This window comes from Pleurodeles waltl, chromosome 12 (assembly GCF_031143425.1).
Source record: "Pleurodeles waltl isolate 20211129_DDA chromosome 12, aPleWal1.hap1.20221129, whole genome shotgun sequence".
Classification (NCBI taxonomy): Eukaryota; Metazoa; Chordata; class Amphibia; order Caudata; family Salamandridae; genus Pleurodeles; species Pleurodeles waltl.
Window position 1 is genome coordinate 615,745,830 of NC_090451.1, and position 24,839 is coordinate 615,770,668.

At 41.0% G+C, this 24,839-nt stretch overlaps 1 protein-coding gene across 2 annotated transcripts in view; it reads right to left on the bottom strand.

Moving 5' to 3' along the window:
• Window positions 1-24,839, bottom strand: part of VANGL2 (VANGL planar cell polarity protein 2) — a 198,702-nt gene that overhangs the window by 121,885 nt on the left and 51,978 nt on the right. For both annotated transcript variants that reach the window (XM_069217907.1, XM_069217908.1), the window contains exon 2: window positions 3,922-4,119. The gene's annotated coding sequence lies outside the window, so the exon portion shown is untranslated. The remainder of the gene's footprint in view (window positions 1-3,921; window positions 4,120-24,839) is intronic.

Here is a 24,839-nt window from a genome sequence, read left to right on the forward strand (position 1 = left end):
AGCTTTATGGTTGCTGCTTAGCTATTCCACACCATACTTTGGACAACACAATGCGTCAGCGATCAAAAGGTTTCAGATACAGACTGCAAAGCTAGCTGGAATTCTGTAGAGCTATACAGAATATTAGTGCATTATCTGTTTCAGACCTCCAACTTAATTCCGTGCCCTCATTTGGTCCATGTTCTACTTGAATGCAAGTGGGAAGTAATACATAAAGTGAGATTTAAACATTACTAGAATCTTATGTTTGTCACCTGGTGTCTTGAGTGCACAAGAACAGGTGCAATCATTAGAACAGAGGTCTTCAAACATTTTTGTTCTAAGCTCCCACTAAGCAAAATTTTATGAAGCCGGGCTCCCTCCAAAACGATACGGCAAGGATTTGGAGAGATGGAGGGATGATCGCAGGTGCCAGAATAACAAGATCATTTTAGGGGTGTTTTTCTGTAGTTCGTAATCCACACTAGTTGTGGGACTTATAAGAAAGAAAAAGCATCAAACAAGAACAGAATTGACCAAAAACAGTATTTCCCATAATTGGGGTGCTGTGAGCCCCAACGCACTTCACCTGCTCCACTGAGGCTGTAGCCCTGAGAAGCAGGTTCTCTCTTCTTTCACTCCTTCCCCACCATGTCTGACAATCACTTCAATCTTGAAACAAGTCCGGTCTCTTTCTGAAAAAAAATGAGCTACTGCATGCATCCCCTTTTTTTGCACCATGGGCGCCATCTGCCCCAATACTAGGAAGGAAAATAACCCCTATGCCCACTTTTTATTGCAAAACATTCATAATCGTGATGAAGGGGGCCCCTGGGCACAAGTGTCACTGCACCTGTTTCACTAATGATAGCTACTGCCTTTCTGTCGCCTTTGACCATTGTTAGGAACATAGGCTCCCATCTCTCATCATCACTCTCCCTCTCATGATCCATCTCATCTCTCTGATGCCCACATTAAAGTTTCTCCTCTGCTTCATGTTGCCCCTTCCTTGGGCCGTTGCTCCAAGGTTCAAAGAGACACTAGCACAGGAAGTATGCCCGGGCCTCCGATGCAGCTGCAGCATCAATGATACTAACTGTCTACTCTGCCCACTCAACAGGGCTATTACTTCCAGGGCGGATGGATAGATATACAAATATTTACACTAGATATAATCTGAATGCAAACATTTTTAAAACACTTGTTTTATCTTAAACAGTATTTTGCAGAGGCGTGTTGTATACAGCATCATCCAATTGTGAAATAATGACATTCATAGTGCTTTTTGTCACAGACTAGGACCTCATCACAAAATAAACAAGTCATTATTCCTCACTGCACCAATCAGGATTTAATCATGTGACTCTGGTCACATACAAAGACATCTGCAGTGATCACATTAGCCATCTAAGGCTTCATAAGGTAAAATAGTGTATTTCCTTGTGATTGGTTTATTTTGCATTTACTTTTCATTCGAGGTGTGCATGCTATTTATACGCACCTACGCGAAGGTGAAAACCCCATCAACCTGACAATTTTTGTTTCCTGTTTTTAGCCATGTCTTTGACGGCCCTCTTCACACTCACTGCCTCTGCCCCATGCCACTAAGTAGTACCATCCTCACGCTTTTTTATTGGACTTTAACTGCTGCATCCAAATGGATACAGCCTAGAAAGATGCCTTTCACGCTTTCAGGCTACCTTCATTTATATATTATATGTAACTGCAGAACACTGGGAATACATTGATTCCCAAACCCGAGGCACGACCCACATTCTGAAGACCTCTGCAGTAGAAGGACCTCTGAGTAAATCTGTAGCCTCATATGGAGTATCTGTAACTGCAAGAGACCCAAAACCCCAGAGCCTCCAGCACCCTGGGAGGAAGCTCTACTCAAGGAAGAGAAGTTCCATCCAGATCCCTTGGCTGAGCAAGAATGAACATGTACCTCTTTTGGCATCGGTGCTGCAGGCACTGAAGTGTTTTTTTTTTTTTTTTTGCTTCCAGATATGACTGGTACACGTGGAAGGGCTGCTGGACTGCCACCAGTCTTTTTATGTACTTGTACAATTTTATGGTGGTTCGTCAACTGAATAACGTTTCCTGATTCTGACTGGTATACGTAGGCTTATATTATTCTAACCTTAGATGTTGTTTCTCAGACTAAGTCGAGATTGCCACTGGATATTATAATGGTGAAAGTAAGGAAGAAGTCTCCTCGCTACTATCTTTGTTGGCTTATCCCAGATGGCACTGAATTGTTTTGCCCTCTAGTCAGTGCTTAATTTGAGACAGTGGTTGCCGGGGGGAATGAGACCAGCATTTCCTGAGAGCAAAAGAGGGGAAAAAACAGAAAGGGAAAGGAAGAAGGAACAGAAAGAAACAAAACTGTCACAAGGGGAGAAAGGAACCTGCAAGAGTTTGATAACAGGGAAGGGGTATCTGGTAGTGGGTTAAAGAAGCGTGTGGTAGATTCACGACTACACAGCCTTGCCATTCAGCGCCTTGACATTTAATAGCACTGGACCTCAGCTTCGGAGCAGAGCTTTGGGTACCAGCACTTTTTTCCCCTCAAATTAAGCACTGACTCTAGTACACCCCATGTATGTTCACCCTTTCATCCCTTTTGGATCAAATGTTTGACCTCATTATACTGTATATTGGACACTTCGACGGTTGCACTGTATTTGTTTTAGATTGGGTTCCTATTTAAAGCGCTGAGCTCCCTGGTGGTCCAAAACAATGGGGGAAGGCCCCTGTAACCCCACTTATACATGGGCTATCTTCCCTGGTGGGTCTGTTCTACACTACATAAAAATAGACACAAAGCGTGAGCCTTCCTGTGTTCCTACACAGATCAAGTAAGCTCGATTATAGGGCATCCCTTCGCAGTTAACGAAAACTATTACTTCTCTCAATTTAGCATCACTTATTTTAGACATGTGCCCAATTTTGCATGTGCAATTTTTGACATTTTTTCGTATTTCTCACCAATGAGGAGGTGCTTTTGTAAAACTTAATTTTCAAGGTGTTCAATAAATGTGAACAAAGATAAAAATGTATAGATTGCGCAAAAAGAGAAAACAAGTGAATATTTGAAAAGGTGATTGGTGATATGAAAAGTCATTATGGAATAGAAAGGTAATTGAGATAACAAGGATGCATGGTTTAGATGGATGTTATTTCCGGTATGAGGTGCATTCAGATTTGGGGAAAAAAACTAGAAATTATTAGACGCGAGTTCATTACAATTGTTAAAGTTGCATGGAGTAATTGATCCTCTCTCCCAACTAAAGCACGCTTTTCAGGAAAAAGCTGACCCATCGGTACGACCGAAAATAAGCAAACCAAGTACTAATCATGGGCAAGATTCCAATACTGCTTGATGTGCCTCCTCCGATTTCGGACGCAGGCAAGGTGGTACTTACCTCACCCCCCTTATCCAACCAACAGTTAATGTGAACTTCGTAAGTTTGCAGACCTTTCCGCCCCATTTAACTTCCAACTCTGAATAAGGTCCAGTGTCCGTAATCATGCCCAAATATCATGGCTGCTATTCCGTACATGGCCTCATCTGATGCATATTTGCAAGTTACCAGCTCTCCAACTGCCTCAATCAAATGTAGACTGCTAACAAAGGTCAATATTCTGTTTTATTTTACATCTGATTAAAAAAAAAAAGAAAAAAGAAAGACCCCTAACTTTCTTGAATCCAATTAAATGCAAAGCTGAGAAGTTTGCTTATATGGTTCTCTAAATAAACAACTATTTTTAGTAGCCTGGGCCCTCCAGAAGACTAGTTTTGTCATCCATTGAACACCTTACAAAGGCGAGGGGGGATTACCTCCAAGTAGGGCACAGAGAGAAGGTGACAACAAGTATACTAGAACTCTACTTGCCAAACAGAAAGTCACACTCTTCCCTAAAGGGTCTCAAACTCACCCAGATCTAGAGCTCGTGGCTCCGTCCTTCACAGTTGCTCACAGTCGCTTCAGTCTTTGGGCCCCCTGTACCTCATGACTTCTGTGAAAGGGCTTGCAGGAAAAGCGGGCTGCATATCCGTGGCACCTCTGGGCATGGCGGTGCTCAGCATCGAGGCATCTCATGTGGCATGCTTACTGCAGGACACTTGATGAAGACCTAGAAGAGACATTTAGATCCAAAATTAGAGTATGTGCCTAGACAAGTAGTGATTCTACAGAGGTTCCTTGACTTACACCCATGTTTCCCATTGCACAACACCAGACTACTCATTCCCATATTCAAGTCTCAATAATAAAAAGCTGTATTTTCCAAAAGGTAAAGCTTACGAGGTATGTCTCCGAATACTTGGAACTCTATCAAACAGTGCTTTTAGGTTTTGCACTGCATTATTGGTCCCACCACCTCGTAGAAGTGAGCACGCTCTACCAGAATTTAGACAAACACGATCGGGCTCAGATATCTCACTGACACACAAGGCACCACAGGGTAGGGGATCAGAATGAACTTAAAAACTTGCGTAAGTGAGCCACTTTCTCTAGCCACCACAAATTTCCACTTGCCCCATCAAAAGAGACAAGCAAGCAGTCTCACATTGAAAAAGGTAATTACCTTACAAATAACTGGGCTATAATCCAGCCAGTGGATTTATGCAATTTTGCAGCCTCGGCGTTTTGTGCAGAATTATGGCTTTGCCACATCTCATATCCATAATCGCTACATACTGTACATATTTTAATAAAAATCTATATAGATATATTGCAAGCTCAAATACATCACAAGTTACTTAAATGCTGTAATTTGTGTTGCCGTACTGGCAGGCCCTCGGCAGAGGTTAACTGGTCACCTTTCAGCCGCTGATTGCTATATTTAGGAGTTAAACAGATATAAATGAGGTGATACCTTTGCCCTGTGATAAAGTGTAAAAAATGACAAAATAATGTATCAACAGTGTCACAAAATGGGCTGCATAATTCAGAATAATTTGCCTTTTCTTGCTGCAATAATGTATTCAACCCTGCTGTATAATATTGTCCTCCACTGCCACCTGTCACTGGCCCAGGTTATAATTAGGCTCCCTGTTCCAGAGAACAATGGAAAACCTGGAGATCCACCACTACCAACAATTGTACATGTACTGAAGCAAAATTCAGAAAAAGTATGGCCTCCATTTGTGGTACACCTCATCCGGCACAATTTACCACCCTTCAACATCAATAAATACATATATCACATAAGGGCAAAGTCTTCTGTTACAAAAATGAACCAATCGCAATATATTCACTAGTCAATGCATTCACCATTATCCTAAAAAAAGTCAGTTAAAACAACAACAAAAAATAGATTCACCATAAGAGAATACATCAAAACACTTCTCAACAAAACCCAATGGATGACCACAAAATCCAGCAATAAATTTACCTCGTCTAATTTCCTGATACCAGAAAAGAGCCACTGTTTATAATGATACTCAATAAAGCTACATGCAGACTACTCAATTAAGAAATTTGGACTTATTTTTAAAAAAATCTGTTACAGAAACGCACTTTTACTCCTCCACAAATGAGGAATTTTAAGCAAATCTCAGTGTGTGAAATTAGGATCACAAATACATGAAAGACATAAAAGTTATTTTGTGCTCACTCATTCATAAAGGCCTTTCCTTTAATCGAAAATCAACAGGAGAGGAAGAACTTAAACTCTCTCGTGTGCTCATGGCCAGCTACTAGTTAGTTATTCTCCAAGTGGCTGCTGCCATGTCAACCATGTCTAGTTATGTCTGTGTAACTAAACTGAAAAGGTGCTTAAGCACTTGAATTTCTCCATGGTCTGTTTCATAGTTAACTTTGATAATTTATTCTAAAAACATCTGATAAAAACAATGGATTATTCTTCGTGATAACATATACAAAGCAGGGCAGTAATGCTACTGTACATCAGCAATGCCCCAATTAACAATGCTTCGATCGAGGTTAAGTTCCTTGAAGGTAGGTACATATGCTGAATTATTTATTATCAAGTAGATAACTAAGGAAGTTAGGGAATCACATAAGAGACTCAGGAGGATCCTGATATTATCAGCGCAGCCCATTGTATCCTCTCCTAGTTCCGACACCAAAAGAAACCCGAGGAATTACATATCATCTCAGGAGAAAGACATCAAGTCATTGTAAAACACTCCAATACTTCTGTTGGGGCAGGCACACTGTATGAAAGTTAAACAAGGATCTGAAACTGCCAAGGCTGCAGAAAGATTGTGATCAAAGAGATTCTGAGGTGAACTCATTTAGTGACAGGTAAGAACTGCAGAAGGGAGCTGGTGAACTCTCACCACATGATCAGTAGTTAACGTGAGACCAACTATACGAGCAAGTGAAAATAAAGAAACCATAATAAAGAAATATGTCCTATAACATTCAAAGTGAAAAAATATTTTAGCATGAGGCTTCACACTGTAGAACCGTCACCTCTAGTGGCACTCCACGATTCGTCCCTGAATGCCCCCTAGTGAGAGGCTCCTTTCTGCCCAAGCCCTACTATTAGCAAAGTGCAGAGTGGCAATGTGTTTTGGCAAGGAAACATCAGCAACCCCTCGCCCCCGCCCCCAATCTGGATGAATGACTGGGTGGAAGGTGTGATATACATTTACTTCACCCTTTTGCCACCAAGCCCCAACCCAGATTCCTATGGAATCCTCTAAAACAATATTTAGGGCCGGGCGGTGAACTCTGCTCTGCTTATGGAGTTTTTCCCACTCCGTACTCCGCTTAGAGCACGGAGTTCCAAAAAACTCTACGTCATTTTTTCCTTGCTCAGTGGAGTTGGCGAGGGCGAGCAAGGAAAATCTTACTCAAGACGACCTCCCAGTGAGATTTCTCAACGCAGTAGCTGCTGCTCGAGTAGAAAAATCAACTTGAGCAGTAGAAGAGAAGCAGCACCCTCTTGCACTGCCCAGGGAGCTGTTCGCACTGAGCATGGGACAAAAACCTGGCACTAAAAAAGGGCGAACAGTGCAACCTAATGCACTCTGCTGCTTGCGGAACTCCACGTAGCGCGGCAGAGTTTTTTTTAGCACTTTGCGTAGCGCAACTCCATAAACTCTGCCCAGGCCTATTTAACACCCCATTCCCAAGGCTCTTAGTCGTGCTCATTCCCCCCAATGTCTGGATTCCTACAAGCATATTACTTATTTTAACTGATAGTCAAATATTATGTATACATTCGGTGCATGCTGTGGTACATGCACATGGAGGTGTCCAATTTTTCAACTGAAACTAATATCTGACCTGACTGCTTTATTACGTGTCACACATACTGCTATTGAATATAGACAGCTGATGATTTATGGCGAATGAAAGAATAAATTACAGAGTAGGGAAACACAACGCAGGTGTTAAAGGTCACGCATAAAATGCAGACAAGCAGGTGACTACAATCACCTTGATAAAAATCGGAGTACTCACTGCTCGGGATATGGCAAGTTGGGAGAGCAAATGGAATGGCGGAGACGGGTGTGCAAATGGAACCTGAATTGAACACGTAATGCATTAGCATAGATGCCAACGTCGGTGGTTGCAGCCACATCCTCGCCAGCTAGGCCCCAACTATGTTTGTCTTGTTAAGGATGCTTCCATATGGATGAACAAAGGAACAGGTTTAGCCCTATTCATGATCAAATGGACGCTTTCGTCACATGCATTTGGTGGCCTTAGAAATAAAAATGCTATTCAAATATGATCTATTCATGTCTCACTGTGGAGAAGGCCATCTGCATTCAAACAATCACCAAAAAACATGGTGAAATGCGCAGGTCTAGAAAAGATGCATTCAAACTGACCAGTGAACTTTCTTAGATACAGTAGTAAGATCTCAAGCAAAGACACTGACAGAAAATGAGCTCTCTCTAATTGGTCTGAAGTAATGCATTCTGAACCTGTGCTCATTGGCATTACTGAGCGAGTGCCATGCTGAGCAATGTGAACGACTCAAATTCTCTACTTAGTGTTCGGAATTACAAAATGTCGTAAAGCGTGTCCATGGATATTAAAAATCTATAGACATGCATAACTGTTGGTGGTGCCACAGCGGAATTTGGGCAGACAGCCCTGCTTTTAAATATATTGATTACTTCATGTTACTGCAGCACAGACTCGCTCATTCTGGGCTGGCAGGTTTATGATACTAATATTGACATCAAAATACAATATAATTCCAGGGGCTGCTCCGGACTGCCTCATTCCCGAACAGTTTGGTATTAAGAAGGGAAAAAAAAACACCCATTCCAAATTCACAATTGTAAACTAATCTTTATTTTTTATCGCCTTGGACTAGTAGAAACAATATTCAAATTACACTTTGAGTAGTCTTTGCTCTGTAAGAGAAAAGAAGGATTGGTAAAGCCAATAGGTCTCGTCTTTGTGAGCTACAGGCTTTGCCAGTGGTTTTTAGCATACTCGATGCTGTGCTGCATGGCTAAAATAACACGTCAAGATGCAAAATACCTACGGACAATCAGATGGAACTGGGGACTAGGTTCGATTTAACCCCATCCTCAAAACTTGCCAACAGCTCAAAATGCAACACACTCAAAACTGTGACTGGTTTAATAAGATGACCAGCACGGGGAGTGGAAGAATCCCATTTCCAAAATAAACGATTAAAAAGCCGGACACTAAAGGACACGTTGGTCTGCATACACAAATGTAACTTCTCGACAACACACATTTGTGTGATAAGCACTCTTTTTACTATCCTGATAAAGATCATCCATGCACTTACACATCCATCCTCCATTCTTGTCGAGATGCTCATTTCTAAGCAGACTTCATGAGCACTTTCAACCTTTCCCTCCTCCTATTTCATCAAGGATGAAAATCTTTCACACCACACAAGTCTCTCGCACGGCTTCTCTCCAACACATTCTTACCCAAGGGATGGCGCTGAATCTCTTAGTTGTTACTTAAAAGACGACCACAAACCAATCTAGTAATTAACCCTGCATCACCCAAATACCCCCTGAAGGTTCATCCACTCTAAGAAAAACTAGAGTCAAGCTAACCCACCATCATCCCATAATGCTGTCACACCATGGATGCAATTTACTTCTCTGCTACGAGGCTGTGAAATGCCTTGCTGCTACATGTACCCGAAGCCATTTCACAACTAACCCCCCAATAACTTCCCAAAACCTCTTAATTCTCCAAAGCCTTCCCTATTAATATTCTACACTGCACTCGTTCGCCCGTCAAGCTGTGCTATGCCCCCATGCCACAGAAGCCATTCTGTTAATGAATCTCTAAATAATTCAGTCAGTATCTGAGCATGGAAGAACAAAGGCCTTCCGCCGTCCTGTAAAACTAGACCAGACATACTTCATTGTTGTGATATTTGGTTTACAATGCTAATAATATGGGCAAATAGCAATTTTCAAATCCTAAATCTGCATGCTAACTTACCAACCAAAATAACTGAAAACAGATACTGACTCAAAATGGCTGCCATCTAAGTTAATTTCCACAAATGCTCATTAACTAAGGGCCTGAAACGTTTTCAAAGCAAACTGCTTTATACGCTCTTTTTTTTATAGAGCGGTACCTTAATTACCTTTTGACCCCAGCCGATTAATATGGTGGGCCCAAAGTCAATAAGCCACGCATCATTTAGTCTCATCGATCTCAATCTTTAATTGCTAGTTGCGTAGCGTTTTTAGGTAATGGGAGTTTTAGCACCTTGTAATAAGTGTCAGCGTGTAAAAAAATGGCTTCAATTGTGCTTTTTGCATGGAAGAGCCAACTTTTGTCTTTGATGTTTTCACAACTTATAAATACTCGGATCCACCTCTTATCAAAAATAGTCAAATTATCTCCCTAGTAATTATAGCAGAAAACAATGCCAACCACACCCCACAGAGGCCATGCACATCATCTTCTGAGCACGAGATAGACCAAAGCCCTTGCTTTTATAGCTGAGTGTTCATACTCTTCCAGCTATTTTCCGTTTCAATGCTAAAAAAACATTTTATGTAGCAACAAAAATAAATTAGAAACTTCTGTTGCTTTCCGACTGGTTCAATGCATTAAGACGTGATGTAGAGGGTGGTGATTTAGAGCGTAATTTCTAGCTCTAGTTTGGCTGGGGAAGTGGATGCAATTACTCGCAAATGGAATTGGCAAGAATCTTTTAGGCGTTTTTAAAAGGAAACGTGCCCAATGAGGGCTTGATGTTCCAGTTGTATCATCATATGTTTATTGTGTGTGAAGCATTCAGTCCAGGCTCGCCAGAAGAACCCTACTTACACATCTTGGCTAACACCTAGAGCCAGAAAACATAATATATGGGGATAAATGGAGGGGTGGAAATAGTTGTGAGACTGCAACAACAGACATCTTCGTCAAAGGCTGGCGAGGCAGGCTACAGGCCAAGGAAGCCTCTTAATACACAGGGTACAACCAGCTGCTACCTCAGCTATAAAGCCTCTGCAGCCATCCATCATCCTTCAACCAAGCCTGGCCCAGATCGGAGGTCAGGCTCCCAGCCCCCCTCCAGCTTTAGCATTTTATCTTCACCTGGTGCACACTAGGAGCTTAAGCCTCACACAACAAGTTCACTAACCAGAAAACGAAAAACAACAATGTGCTGGCAACCGGCACCTCAACCACGAACCTTTCCCTAGGGCCAGACATTAGAGCAGCCGGAAAATACACGGCGCAAAATTGAAAAGGCAGCCATGAAAAAAAAAAATGAAAAAAAAAAAAACACACATTTGCCTCATTTTAGCCATATTTGTTTAGCCTGCACTTTAAAGAGATCAATTATTCCAGTTGGATGTACAGCGGAAAGTACAAGATATAACGTACCAGCAAAAATTAACTCAAATTTAAATGATAAGACCAGATTCAGCCAGGGAAGGATCACCACCCTTCACACAGTGTTAGATGGACCACCATGATGCTAAAGGAGATGAAACCTAAATCAATTATAACACTGTCTTCTTTTACAAAGCTTCCAAACAGTCCTTTTCGAGGACTACAGGAACTTGATCGACTGAATCAACAAATACATCACACAACACAAAAGGCTAGATTACTAGCCAGACTGCTAATCTCCTGCCCAATGCTGAAAAAAATCCTTTCAGGTGAGAGATCACTCTCTTCTGGAAATTATAACCTATTTAACCCTGCACATATCTGAAAAATCCTTGAAGGAGTGTCCCAAAACAGTTGCTAGAATACTTGGAATACGACGCCCAATTTGATGACCACTAACCAAGGTTTCGCCCCCTTCAAAACTGAATCCATATTAGCAAGCCTTGAGTATCTACTGGTCTCATTCTCTCTTAAGAACATTGCGTCTCTGTGATCACCTCTCTCTCTGCACCATGTGACCATTAGTGTCATGATATTTTGCCCTCATTTATAAGTATGGAGGGATACTCTGGGAGTACTTAATGGATTCCTCCATCATATTGGTCTCTAGCCATCAAGCCTATTTTGGATCCATTGAATCATCCATGCATCAGATCTCATGCAAACGCCTTGTGGGCTCATTTGTTATCCTGTTCTACAGGTAAAGACACCCTTTTTCCTCAGAGAATATCCAGGTGTAGGCTGACCACACTCAAGTCGATGACTGCTTGAGAACAAGCTGTACTGTCCGGCTAATAATCAACAGATGCCAAACCATGTTCATTAATGAATAACAGAAATCTTCCTAACCCTGAACATATCCAAATCTGAAATGGGGTCATTAGTCTCAGTCACACTTCAATTCAGCAAAGCTGGTAATCTAAGGTTTGACACGCCACAAAGTCAGCTACATGGGCATGGTTTTCAAATCAACAATGTCCTCACATGCATGAAGTGCAAATTGATGCTTCCAAAAAAAAAAAAAAAAAAAGAAATTCCTCTGTTAGAAACTACTCACTGGGAAGGCCACACAAAATTACCGGTAAAATCAGTCACTCATACTAATGTAACATTTTCTACACGGGCTTAGCAAAAAGCTCACAGGTAGACCGCAAAACCAAGCCAACTGAATATTTTGCAACATCCATAAACATGGTCATAACAGCCCTCTACTGGCTGCCTGTGGAGTCGATGATCAGTACACATCACGCAGTTCCCGGGGACTACTGAACTGATGCCCCATGCATGCATTCCAGAAATATTCAAATACCCACATTTACCTTGATATACCAAACATGAGTAAAACAAAAAAAAGCATGGTGGTCACTCACTGGGAACGAAGGGTACAAAAACACTTGACCCATATTTGGGACAGCATCGATCTACAAAGAATTCAGGAGAAGTCACAACTGAACTGCTATGATGGACATTCAACTGAGCCAATCCTCATTTCTGAATTGACTCTAAACCGATCAAACAGAGCAAACTAGGGTAAAAGCTGATCAAGTGCAGTTAACGATCTCGCTCTTGTTTTCCCTCTTTGATACTATCTTGTCTCCTCGTTTTAATTTCCGTTCCTGCCTAAGCACTATGCTGCAGTCAATGTCGCAGAAAGCACAATACAAGCAACCAACATGACATGTATCATACCCAAGGCAAAATCAAGTTAAATGTGGTTTTGTCAGCCAAAGGCACATACACCCTAAGATGTTTAACAACCATTGATGTGTTTTATGCCGTTTGAGGCTTTCTGTTCACTAAGTATGTTTCATCTCACTAACAGGCACATGGAAACCTTAGTTGTAGCGCTACACTGAACCACTCAAAAACAACTGGTGTATTACTTTGATACAGCCTGGTTGGAGATTCTTAAGGCTCTCATGAGCCCCCTCCATGCGGTAGAATACTGTTAAAACATTGAGAAATACAACTTAATAGACATGTTAACTCTCTTACAAACAAAGCATAACATACATAAATCTATGCTATTAGCTCTGCTCCTTCCTACGGGGAGGATCTTTTAGAGGACAAGGCCTGAATGGTGTACAATGGCTGACAGATCTATCTCATTTTAGAGAGCTGTGGTTAAAATGTCAAAGATATGAAACAGGAGGGGTACAAAACCAAGCCACAAGAATGTCGAGAATGACAATGTGTGTACCAAAGCCCCATGTACCATTGGTACAGACTTTAGATATATATATTATGACGAACCCTGTTTTGGATGCTTTTCTGTGAAGGCCCCATACAAACAAATGACACATCAAACCAGTATCCTAAATTCAGTATACTTTCTAGTAATCACCTATTCAAAGCAAGTACACAGCACCACACCCCCAACACTGCTTTACCACCATTTGGCTTGCAGATGAAAAGTCACAACCACAGTACGGTGTTTCCAGAATGCAGTGCAACAACCATAAGAAGGGAGATATATAGACGAAAGGCTGCTGAATTATTGAGCGTACCAAGTTACATTTAAGAATATATTACAAAGAGCTGCAATATTCTAGGGTACCCTTTGTTCTCCCACTTGAAATGTCTATACTATCAGCTAGTGATCAATTACAGGAAAAAACGTGCTCAGACTGAGTGAACACATCAGGACTTGGATCAGAGAACTGTAGTAATAATGCAGTTAAAACGGGCAGGCACGAATTGGCACCATACAATGATAAGAACTGTAGTTTAAGAGTGTGCAAAGACTAAAGTTAGGGGGATAACATCACTTGAGGTGATTGAAACCATCCAGTATTTTTACCCATTACTTTCACGCTCTGCCAATGAGTTGTCCCGGGTAGCATTTTTTTGCCCCCACTGTGGACCCAAACTGCCTGTACCATAGGTACTCAAACTGCACCTTAACCAAAGTCCCAAAAAGGCCCTAACGCCTCTGGGGATGCGAGCAATTTTGTACACAGGAAGGTGCCATCAAGTTAAGGCTGGATCCTCCATTTTGGGCAAGGACAAACCAATCGGAATATGTCTGGTCCCCACTAGTAATAGGAAAGATAAACTCCAAAACAAAGAAGTGGACGATGCCAACAAGCAGCTCAGACTAGGGTCACGCATTCACCTCAGTCACATGTATATATTTCTGGATGATGAGACTGAAGAAACGTTCTTCTCATGTGGGCAAGAATTTACAATTGTTGTAAAAAAATAGTTTGAAAAAAAGGTCAGGAGTTCCCTGGATGGCTACGTATATAGCAATTCAGCAATCTGTTGCATTGCCACTAAGCAATTTAGGAAAAGCGAGGGGTGGACATTTTCCAGCATAAGGACATAGGCGGCCGGGAGAAATTTTCATTACGTCAGAGCAATCTCACATAATTTGTCATTTCCCGTTACACAATTTATACGAAATCCCGGAAATTATGCCATTCCTTCACATCTTGACTATCGAGGAACACAGGATCAGTATCAATTAACAGAACGCGGGTAGATGTTGTGACGTTATTTTAGCGCACAATGAGTCCAACACGAAAATAACTATGCATTTTCCACAAGAAATAAACGGGTTCGTGTAATTTCAAATAATTTTCATGAAATTTCGATTAAATATACAAAGGTTGAAAAATACGCAAATTTGGCACACCTATTTCAAAAACCCATTAATTGCGAGATTGCGTCCAACAGATAAAAAAACGAGAATTAAATAAATAAATAAAAACATTGGTCAAATAGGTGATAGGCTTTTTAACTGGTATGTATCGCAAGGTGCTCAAAAGATTGAAACCAGACTCTCGTCTTTCACTGAGAAAGAAAAGCAAAATTTGGCCGAGAATCAAAAATTTCCCATTTTAAAAGCGTCAATGCAGTTGGCAGGAGAAAGAGTGCAGTTAAATCTGCGCTTCTAGTTTACAGACGAACAATAATGGCGCGGCAGTAAAGAGGTCATCGCGAGAGCGAACTGCTCCTTCAGGGGGCAATGAGGCGGCGCCGCTGCCCCTGGTGCGCCATAACCACCGGGCGACCCGCCCCCAAGCATCTTCACACCCAGCGACGGCTGGCACAGGAACAAAGTGCCCCAGAGCCGCGACACCGCGCTCTGCCCGGAAACTCTACCCAGAAGGCAGACTTCATCATCTACAGAACAGAACTCACCGACGACGTCTTTGTCGGATCCTGAAGGCCTGTTAATCTGCCTGATTAACGCCAGCCAGAAAACTGCGTGTCCAGTCGGGAGCAAATGACCATATAACAGCAAAACACGGCCATTTCAAAGTATTTTATACAGAAGCCTTTTGTATAATAGAGTATTGCATGCTTGAGGTATTTGTATAGCACAAACCTAGCCAACGTGTAATCAAGTGCTGAACCGTGGCAGCCCTGAGGCACACCTGTTTACAATGCGGCAGGAGACCTGCACTTCCGGGGATGCTAGGCTTCTTTCAAGAGATGCCTCTCCAGGTTCTTTCTGACCTGCAGAAGGGCTGCAGTAATTCGGGTTTTCCACGGTGAAGCGGCTGTGAAGTATGGGTGACCAGGCGGAGAAGGCCTGCCATGTGGTCGCCCTAGCCAGTCTCTTCCCACTTGGCTTATACCTGTTACGCAGCTTTGCTGCCCGAGCAAATGGCTAATCTTTCATTCAAAATTACCCATAACTTACTTGCCCTTTGTCAACTTCCATTGTCCTAACCTAAGTGTCATTAACAGTTACTGATTCCTTCACGTGTATGTCCTTAAATTACATTGTAGCTTTAGTATGAAGCGAAACCCAGATATGGAAACACCTGCGTGTGTAATAGTTTATTTGTTTCAATAATGAAGTTTCCTCCGCCATCCAATTATATTTTAATTATGTTTACCACACTTCAGGGTTAGTTGGCCTCCATTTTTCATAAACAAGGCACTGAATTAGTCAACAAATCGGAAAGTACCAGATTTAGGCCAAGCACATCATTTCCAGAGGTTGTAAAACATTACTAGAATGTCTGCCCACATTGAGCATCAATGTGATATTCTTTTGGCATAAATAGTATCTCAGAGTTGAGCCATTTACCAGTGCTGAATCTTTTGTAGCCCCGACTACAGCACAAGCCAATGAACAATAAATATTTTGTTTTAAAAGGTAGAGAGGCGTAAACCTCCATATTTAAACTAACAGCCCAAGAGTCCAATGCCCCACGACAATGACTGAACCCAACAAAGTGTTCCACTTTGATGTCATTCCATTTGTAGTACTTTGTAGTGCTTTCAAAAATGTGTACAGTAGTTTTGGAGAGAATGCAAGTGTTTGTGATTAGACTTTATTACACCGAAGAGGACTGACACTAAAATATGTATACATGCATATGTGCAATTTCCAAGAAAATAAGGCTAAACCAGGAAAGAGCACTGTACTAGGATAGCATGGTGCTACTGTAAATATGTTTGTTTATTCTGTGATTTTATTCAACCTGAAAACCATTAAAGTGTTCACTGGTACTTAGTAATGGTATAATGCAATTAACCACACTTATTATAAAACAACTGTAATTAAATAATCAAATAATTAAAAAATACTTTAAAGCATCAGCCTCTACGCATGTTCATTCATATTACTACTATAGCGGGTAAAGCCTCATTTGCAGACACACATTAAGAGGGGACAGCCCTGCTAGTTACCTAAAACAGATCAAAACTGACTAAGTAGGTCATTTGAAAGCTGCACAGTTACGGGTTTATATCTACAATACACAAAATACTACATATTGCGATACATATTGCTAAAACCAAACACATCTCCTGGATAGTAATCGTTTGAGTGCAGCACAGGCTTTCATCATACCTTTACTTGTAAGGGCTTCCTTTGCCCTAACTTACTCAATAATATTTCAATTTTAAGTTATTATTTATTGAACAACTATGTGTGCTTGCTATAATCAGTGAGTAAAAAGATGTCAATAGAGTACAACAGTGTTCGGTAAAACAGTTGCAGGTTTTGTCACCTACATTGATTTAAAGAATTGAACACTGTGAGCTAAACTTTACCAATTCTTATTATAACTGAGTGGGCAGTGGTTACCAGTAGTTTACCTGCAGCAGTGACTCTCTATGCAGATCTAAAAGCCCCGGACAAAGTGTACATTACATTTATGGTACCTGCAAAATTCATTTGTGGATCCATCAGGTCAAAGTGGTATGTCCTGTTTAAAAACTGAAGGCCATAAAATGGCCATTAACTTTAACACAGTTTACTACAGCTGACCAACGCTAAATTCTGCAATCTCTTGCTATGGAGCCATTAAAAAGTTTCATTTTCATTTTCCCGAAATTGAAACCTAGCACAAAGTTTGCCTAAGTAGAAGAACAATATATATTAGTTCTCTTTTTTCTATAAGTGTAATTTTGAGCGAGCATCACCCAGCTCCAACACCGGTACCTATATTATTGTTATTTACTTCCATGCTCTTCGTTTCATTTTAACACCTTCCTACACCCTAAACACCCTCTAAATGTAAGTTTTAAACGCTTGAGAATCTTATTAATTACACAAAGTGGTGGCATCTCCCAAGGTTATCTGGCTATCCATTAGAGGATCTAAACATCTTATAAGTAAATACTACGAAATAACCCATTTCAATAAACTGTTTTATGCTATTTCAAACATGAATTGAGTTTCTTGCTTTCAAGGGATGTACATTTGACAGGCCTTTTATAAAGATCACCGGGATCACGGATATTTAAAACGTCTGAGTGCAGGGGGCAGAGTAGGGTGCAAGCTTCTGCCCCCTGTTGGTCCGGGTAAGTCAAGAGTCTATGGTGAGGTGAGGGACTGAGTATAGTTACACAGAAGGAAGACAGGATGCCTCGCCAATACAAACCACACATCTTCAGCAGCGCTCTCGGTAGGGACCAGCTGCTATTACAAGAGACAGCAGCGAAAGATAATAGTCATCAGTAAATTAAGCGAGAGATGTGGTTTGTCTGGGAGATAAACAGCAATTGAACATGGCAGATTGCAGTAACTGCCTATTTTACCATTGAATATTCATGAGTCGCCACAGTCCGTGTTCAAATGAAGTGTATACACATCAGTGGAACAGATATCAGATCCACAAAACTTACTCCGAAGGAAATACGCACGCATGATGCCAGTGTGGAAGAAGCTTCGTAGAAGAAGGGTCCTCCTATAGGTAAGTATATTAATGGACGCCCATTACTACAGACAACCCACACACTTGAATGCCAAATTATGGAGAAACTCTTCTAAAACACCCCAATACATAAAGAATTTCTTTGAAAGCCCACATACAGCAGCACTACAGTTTCAATGGGCCCTCCTGTGGAAAGAGCCTCCAGAAAAGGCTTCCATCAGCAATCTGTGGACATTAACATAAATACAGTGGAGCGTTCATATTCCAAATCTTTGGTGCTTATCAAAATAGCAGGGGAAAAACAGCCTGAGGTATGGGCAACAGCCAAAGACAGCAATTCTGGTGTCAGGGGCCATGCACATAACCTATAGATGAAACGGTGTAAATTACAGAAACACAATTTCTTAAGCTCCCTTTATTGACACTCAGAGCGCCTTTGAGGGTTTTTCCAATCAATCATATTCGGCACATCGACAGGCCTGTGATCATTATTTCGTTTTAACCGTTTCATGGCTTTTTGCCTTATTAAAATGTCCTGCAATAGACTTATCCCGCTGATACATCGGATGTGGACACGGGACTGAGCGAGCAGCGGCGAGAGGTGCAACATGGACACATGCGCTTTCATTTCGGGTCTCCGCCCCTTTTATTATGCTGGCTGACGTCAACTAGACTCCACCATAGTCCATGCAAACACAAGACAAGCTGGCCAGGTTCACCACTCTTTTTCACCACACTGCTCGAGCACGCGCAACTACTACACCGGCCATTCATCATCTGCCAGGTACTTTCAGGCGTTTGGCATATGTGTTATTTTCATACTCAATCCATCGAAAATCTGCAATAACAAACTATTATCCTACTGATTTTGCCACGAGGCTACATTACTCTGTAGTATCTTCAGCATCTTGTGTTACTATGACCCGTGGAATGTTCCCATCAACCTTCTGTTCTTCGCAAAAGAATAAAACCAGTTCTTTCCCCTGCCAGATTCATCTATCTGCTCACCTTAATCAGGTTACCACTTCCATGTATCATAAAATACATTTTATTTCCGAATATAAAGCATGTGGGGGGGGGGGGGGGGGGGGGATAAAAGGTACCACAATTCATAAAGTCAGCAAGATTTATGCACTGGAGTGTTCTATATAAAGTCTGCTCCACCACAATGTCAAATGCAAATGTGTTCATTCCTACTAGCCAAGACAGTCCGCCGACTCAAATGGACGACTTAAGGGCCATCTTCCCAGGAGTCAATTTAGAAGCAGTGTTTACCAAATGTTCAAGAAAAGGCACTGTGACTAAGAGTCGAAATTAGAAGAATATTTCTAGAATGCAGATAATGCATGTATAATCCTGATCTTTTATATTTTACCACGATCAGTGGGACAAATGAAAGTGCCATCATAAATTTAAGCATTCCATTCTCCATATTTCTGCAACGGAACAGAAGGGCTGGTATCCTAGGCACAAATCCAGAGTTTCCCTGAGGTTCCTAACCTCTTTGTTGGCTTGTCCTACAGCAACTGAGGTGATCTAAATTGGGGGGAAATAAGAAGTAACCATGTTGGTAGTGGTGCAGATTGGGGGCCAGGACAACCATACTGTATCAGCTAGGCAAGGTAGTTTTTATCCAAGCCATTGATTTCCGTGACAGTTCTTTGACATTCTCAATGACCCATGGCTTGATAGACAGCATAAGAAAGCGAGGATTATGATCGTCAGGGACGACTGGATTCAATCTTTGTACCAATAAAGTCTTTCAGTTAAAATTCTGTTAAATGAGCAGACAAAGTTTGTTAGAACCTCAACAGCTCTAAGTTTTGTGTGGTATCCAGTATTCCTGGAAAGTATCACATTTCACAGAAGGAATAAGGTGTCTTTTTACTCCAATATGAGGAAAAGCCACAGGAAAGCTAATTGGGCCACACTTTAACCCAAGTCAAAACTATTTAGAGTTCAAATCATTTTTGGGACCAAACAATTGCTTGGTAAATGGTTATAAGAGAACCCAATTATATTCAGACTGGACTTACTCTGTGACGTACCCTTTAACGTTTTTTTTTGCATTTCAAGATTTAAAAACAAAAAAAATGTTTACATTTAACCCAGCATGTGTTTCTCAGATGTCTTCATGCCCCAAAAATGCTGAAGCATCAACCTCCAAATGTTTATCCAGCATTTCTGCACTCGAGAGAACGCCCATCCACGCTATAATAATAGAATGAGGTACAAGGTAGTTAAATTCAAAATCAAACACATAATCCCAAAAGGGATGATGTCTGGCATCTTAAAGGGACTCCTGGAGACAAATGAATTTGCTCCAACAGTATTACTGTTAAGGTTAGAGTACAAAATGCCAGCATTTCTGGAATTCGCAAAGCACTCACGAGTACCCCTGGAAAGGTGCAGCTGTTACAGCTTCCCAGGAGTACTTGCGTTTGTCAGCGTTTATTCATTTAGAAATGTAACAGGTAATGGCAAAACGTGATACATACGTCCATTCACATTATTTAGATTTTTTCTTTATCTCTCGTGTATAACCTGATTGGCTCCTGCCTCTAACAGCTACCTCTTCAGCAAACAGACTGGTGAAAACCCACAAACATGCAAGTTATCATCAATTCACTTTCTTTGGCACAAGTGCCCACCCAGGAACACCAACAATCGGCCCTTGTGAGCAATTTTAGTTACACACCAAATTACACCAACTGGCAAAATTAAACACAAGAGTAAATACATTTATGAACGAGTAGTCACATTTTGGGAGTAATAAAGTTGAAATTTAATTTGCAAATGCTGCATTTTGCGCTTTGGTGCCCAAGCAGTTTCAAGAATTAGACCCTAAAAAGGCTAGAAACAGGCATGCAGAACACCGATTTCAAACAGAAAACTAGGATTGCTCTGAACTTTGCTGATGGTAGGAGAGTTGGCAAGTAAGGTTTCTGCAAAGTTATTTACCATGTTTGCAGTCTGAACGGTGAAAAGTCCAACCTTCTGCAAACGCAGCCTTTATCGAACCAACCTACCTCTTCTTAGGACAGGGTAGACCCAGTGACACTTCTTTACATACAAAAACGAACAACAATTGTGTTTTTTTTGTTAAGTCTGAGTTACAAAGTAGTACAGCTCTGGATGTTGCCAAGATCTCCAGAAGAGGAGTCGAAACATATACACTGTATGTACTGACATGAAATCAAAATGGTTGGTTGTGAAGCAGTCTAGTGTTCGAAGTAGAAAAAACACTAACTTATTATCACAATAGCAGCAGTTTCCCCTAATACTGTGCTACATGCTGGGGGCTGGCAGTTATTTAGAGGCCAAAGTCTTAAAAAACACCTTTGTAAATACATCTCCTATAGGACTTCTCCTTGTAACCTGATAGACGATTCTGAGCTATAAGGCAAGGCTGAGAAATTCCTGCAAAAAATCCAAAAGGAGTTGAAATGACTGATTACTGCTGGTCTTGTCAGACAGTCTCAATCACCCGCTAGTCGAGGGCTGTTATATGTTTGAAAGGAGAGTCCTAATTGGATGCTTAAGGATGCCTTCATCAAAAGCATATTTTCATCCCTGATGACAGATATCCTTCAACAGCACAACAGTTGCATGAGTGGGTAGCCATGATGGGAGAGGGCAAGGCATTTAAGTTTACACTAGCTACATCATTAGCGCCTGTCACGCAAGGCGTTGCTTGTGAGACTCAAGGCCTCCCAACTCAGGATCACAGAAAATCTTGGAAAGATGAAAAGTTAAAATGTAAACGCAAACACTACTATCACAGACTTTCTAATTTGCCAGACAGAGGCCATTACAGTATATCATTTAAGTCTAGATTGTGCAAACCTATCCTGTAGATGGGATTCATAACAGAACCTTAAATACCACACAGAGTGGCCTAAGGTCAATGTCAGGAATGGTTCTCTATAACAGGGGAGTGATATATGAGCCCAAAGCATCATGACAAACTCTGCTGGGAACACTGGAAATAGGAAAAATCAAATTAATACTTGTAGTACACTGTCTACATCAGAAAAAGGGCTTGAGAATATCAAGACGTAAAAGGATTTTTAATAAGCTAGCAAAATTCAGATTACCAGGGCAACTAAAGAATAACAATTCTGATCTGTGAAGGAAGGACAAGCAGAAAGGCTATAAACCGGTCATAACACTTATAACATGGACAGTGCATGAACAATTATGATTGTACAAATAAAGCAGATTTGAAGAATCTTGGTGTTTAGTTAATTTACATTTTCTGATTTTTTTAATTCACTATACCCCCAGTACCATTTTGTATCGCCTAGTACAGTGTTTCCCAACATTTTGACTCCCGAGGACCCCCACTGAATCAATACTGGAAATTTGTACGGTTTACATTTCAATCATTAAAACAGTAATTCGCAAAAAATACACAAACAAGTACATACCAAACAAATACTCAAATTAGTAAACGTATCATTATTTTATATTGGAAAAAATTGGAAAACTTTAATGGCAAAGTTGGTGCTGCATCTTGGAGACTAACCTTTCAATGTTTGGTTTTATTTAGGAAAGCTGAATCCTCAAGTCACATTCTACATTTCCCAAGCGGTTTTTGTTTTTCTTTTTTAGATGCATAAACTTTTTAATTTAATGTGTGGTGGGCAAAGGAAGTAAAACCAGAAGGGCCTCTCATCTCTCCAAAGCCTCTCTGTCACATGTATTGAATTTGATTCATAGCACCTCTCAGACCAGTGTAGGGTGTCACAACACTTTACAGGGGACTACAAGGTGTAGGATTCACCTCATCCATACTGTTAGGCATTTTCTAAGAGTGCTTGGTCTGGAGAAACACAAACTCAGTATTCAGAACATAACACAGTGGCTAGCCTTGACTTTAATAATAGCATACTCCTATGCAAGCAAACTTTTTTTTTTTTTTTTTTGCAGTAATGAAAGAATTGGAAAAAAATATAAATTTCTAAAATGTTCCATGTAGTTCTTTGTTGGCAGTTCATAACTCACTGTGCTAGATTATGATTGTGACTTATGAACTGCACAATAACAAAAGAATCTCTGTGACAAAAGCGGTAACCCACTGAGCTATGAACATAAAATGTGGTTCATTTCATGATACATGTTCTTTGCATCTGGCATATTAGCCATCTGCACTACCTCCAATGAGTCAAATCTGCCAATAGACAAACTCCCATCTCTCCAGCAGGTACATTAATCACCAGAGTTGACACTTTTATTTTTGTCAGAAAGTTTACACTGAACTTTGCAGTGCTTTTAAAGCTGTCCCACAAATGAATAACCCATTAAAAAAAACAAAAAAGCACGCACATTTTTCTGAGGAGGGCCCAGCTAGAGAAGTGCCTTCATGCCGGTCCAGGCCTGCGGATCCCCTGGGCATGTGTCACAGACCCCTGGGGGTCCGCGTACCACAGGTTGGGAAACGCTGGCCTAGTAGTTGCTCACAGAAGATATTCTGTACAATAATACCTCTGACAGATTTTCTTTAGATACAGCATTTAGGCCATATAAGTGAAGTAAACCATGATGCCCAGTCAGACACGGACAAATGTGACTATTGGCCCCTGGATGCTCTTTACCATTTTGGTGGCCTCTGATGTGGTTAGTTATGAGCTCATTGTCACTGCTCTTTTATCCCCTCATTCCAAGTGCTGTAGGATTTCCAAAACTCCTTAGGGTGTGCAATTCTGAGTGCCTGGGCAACTCCTGTTACCACCCAAATTAGGAGTTCTTGCAAAATTAGAAAGAGGACCTTAACCTGCGAGGGTATCTCTAAAACAGTCCTCAACTGATTCACCTCCTTTCCGAAACAAAAAAAACAACAACAAAAGTCACACACACACACACACAGACGTATTCAGATAAACTCAAACAAAAAGTCTACTCTCAACTACAGTATCCCTAAACTCTCCTTCTTGCCCTGATGACATACAACCTGTATGTGGATTTACTAGGAATCCTAAAATCCAGGCAAGGCATTCGCCTACATTAGTGCATTAGTAAGCTGATGACACCCAACTTTACTTCAAGGTGCTGTTGGCAAGGGACATCTATGGTCTCAAAGAAGGCTTGGCCACATTAATTCCTGGATTTTTACACAATCTTAAATTAAGTCCAAATGTAGTGCTCATTAGAACTCCAGGGTTAAATGGCGATCCTTGTGGAAGTAGGGGTACGCTCAGGGATCAGATCATCATCACACTTGCAGTTATCCCCTGAAAGATTCTGGACGTTCAAAAGGGGGGGGAAGAGGGGCAGAAAAAATTAAAAATTAGAATTTGATATGTTAAAAACCGAATCCTCATGTTATGAGGAATTCACTGCACGTTTAATAATGTGCTAAAGCAAAAACAAATACATTGATAAATGTACTACATTAAGATTGTCAACTTATAAGGAGGGCCCGAGTCACAGGTTACGATCCTAGATCGAATAACGAGTAAACTAAGTGGCTCAATAGACTCTCACCCCTGGAAGCCAGTATCGATTCTACAGATGCCTCCATTTGTATTTCCTTCGCCTTCAAACAACATATTAAAAATATTCACTAACAAATAAAGCATGACGAACCTTGGCATGATTGCTACATTCTACTTATATTTTCTGCAAATGTAGTCAGTATGTAAAAAAAAAAAAAAAAAAAAAAAAAAAGGAAAAATATAATTAAAATAAAGGGTGGCACTGCAGCTCGGCCACACCAATTAGTGTACTTTATTTCAGAAGGCTGTCCACTTGTGAGCAGGCAAAATGCCATCGCTCACAGTGCAAGACAGTCAATAGCGGAAGTGGGCTGACCCACTGCTCCATGCTTTTGTGGGCAAATTATACTTGAACGGCCTCATGGATGAAAGGGGCATGTTATCGAATGTGAATC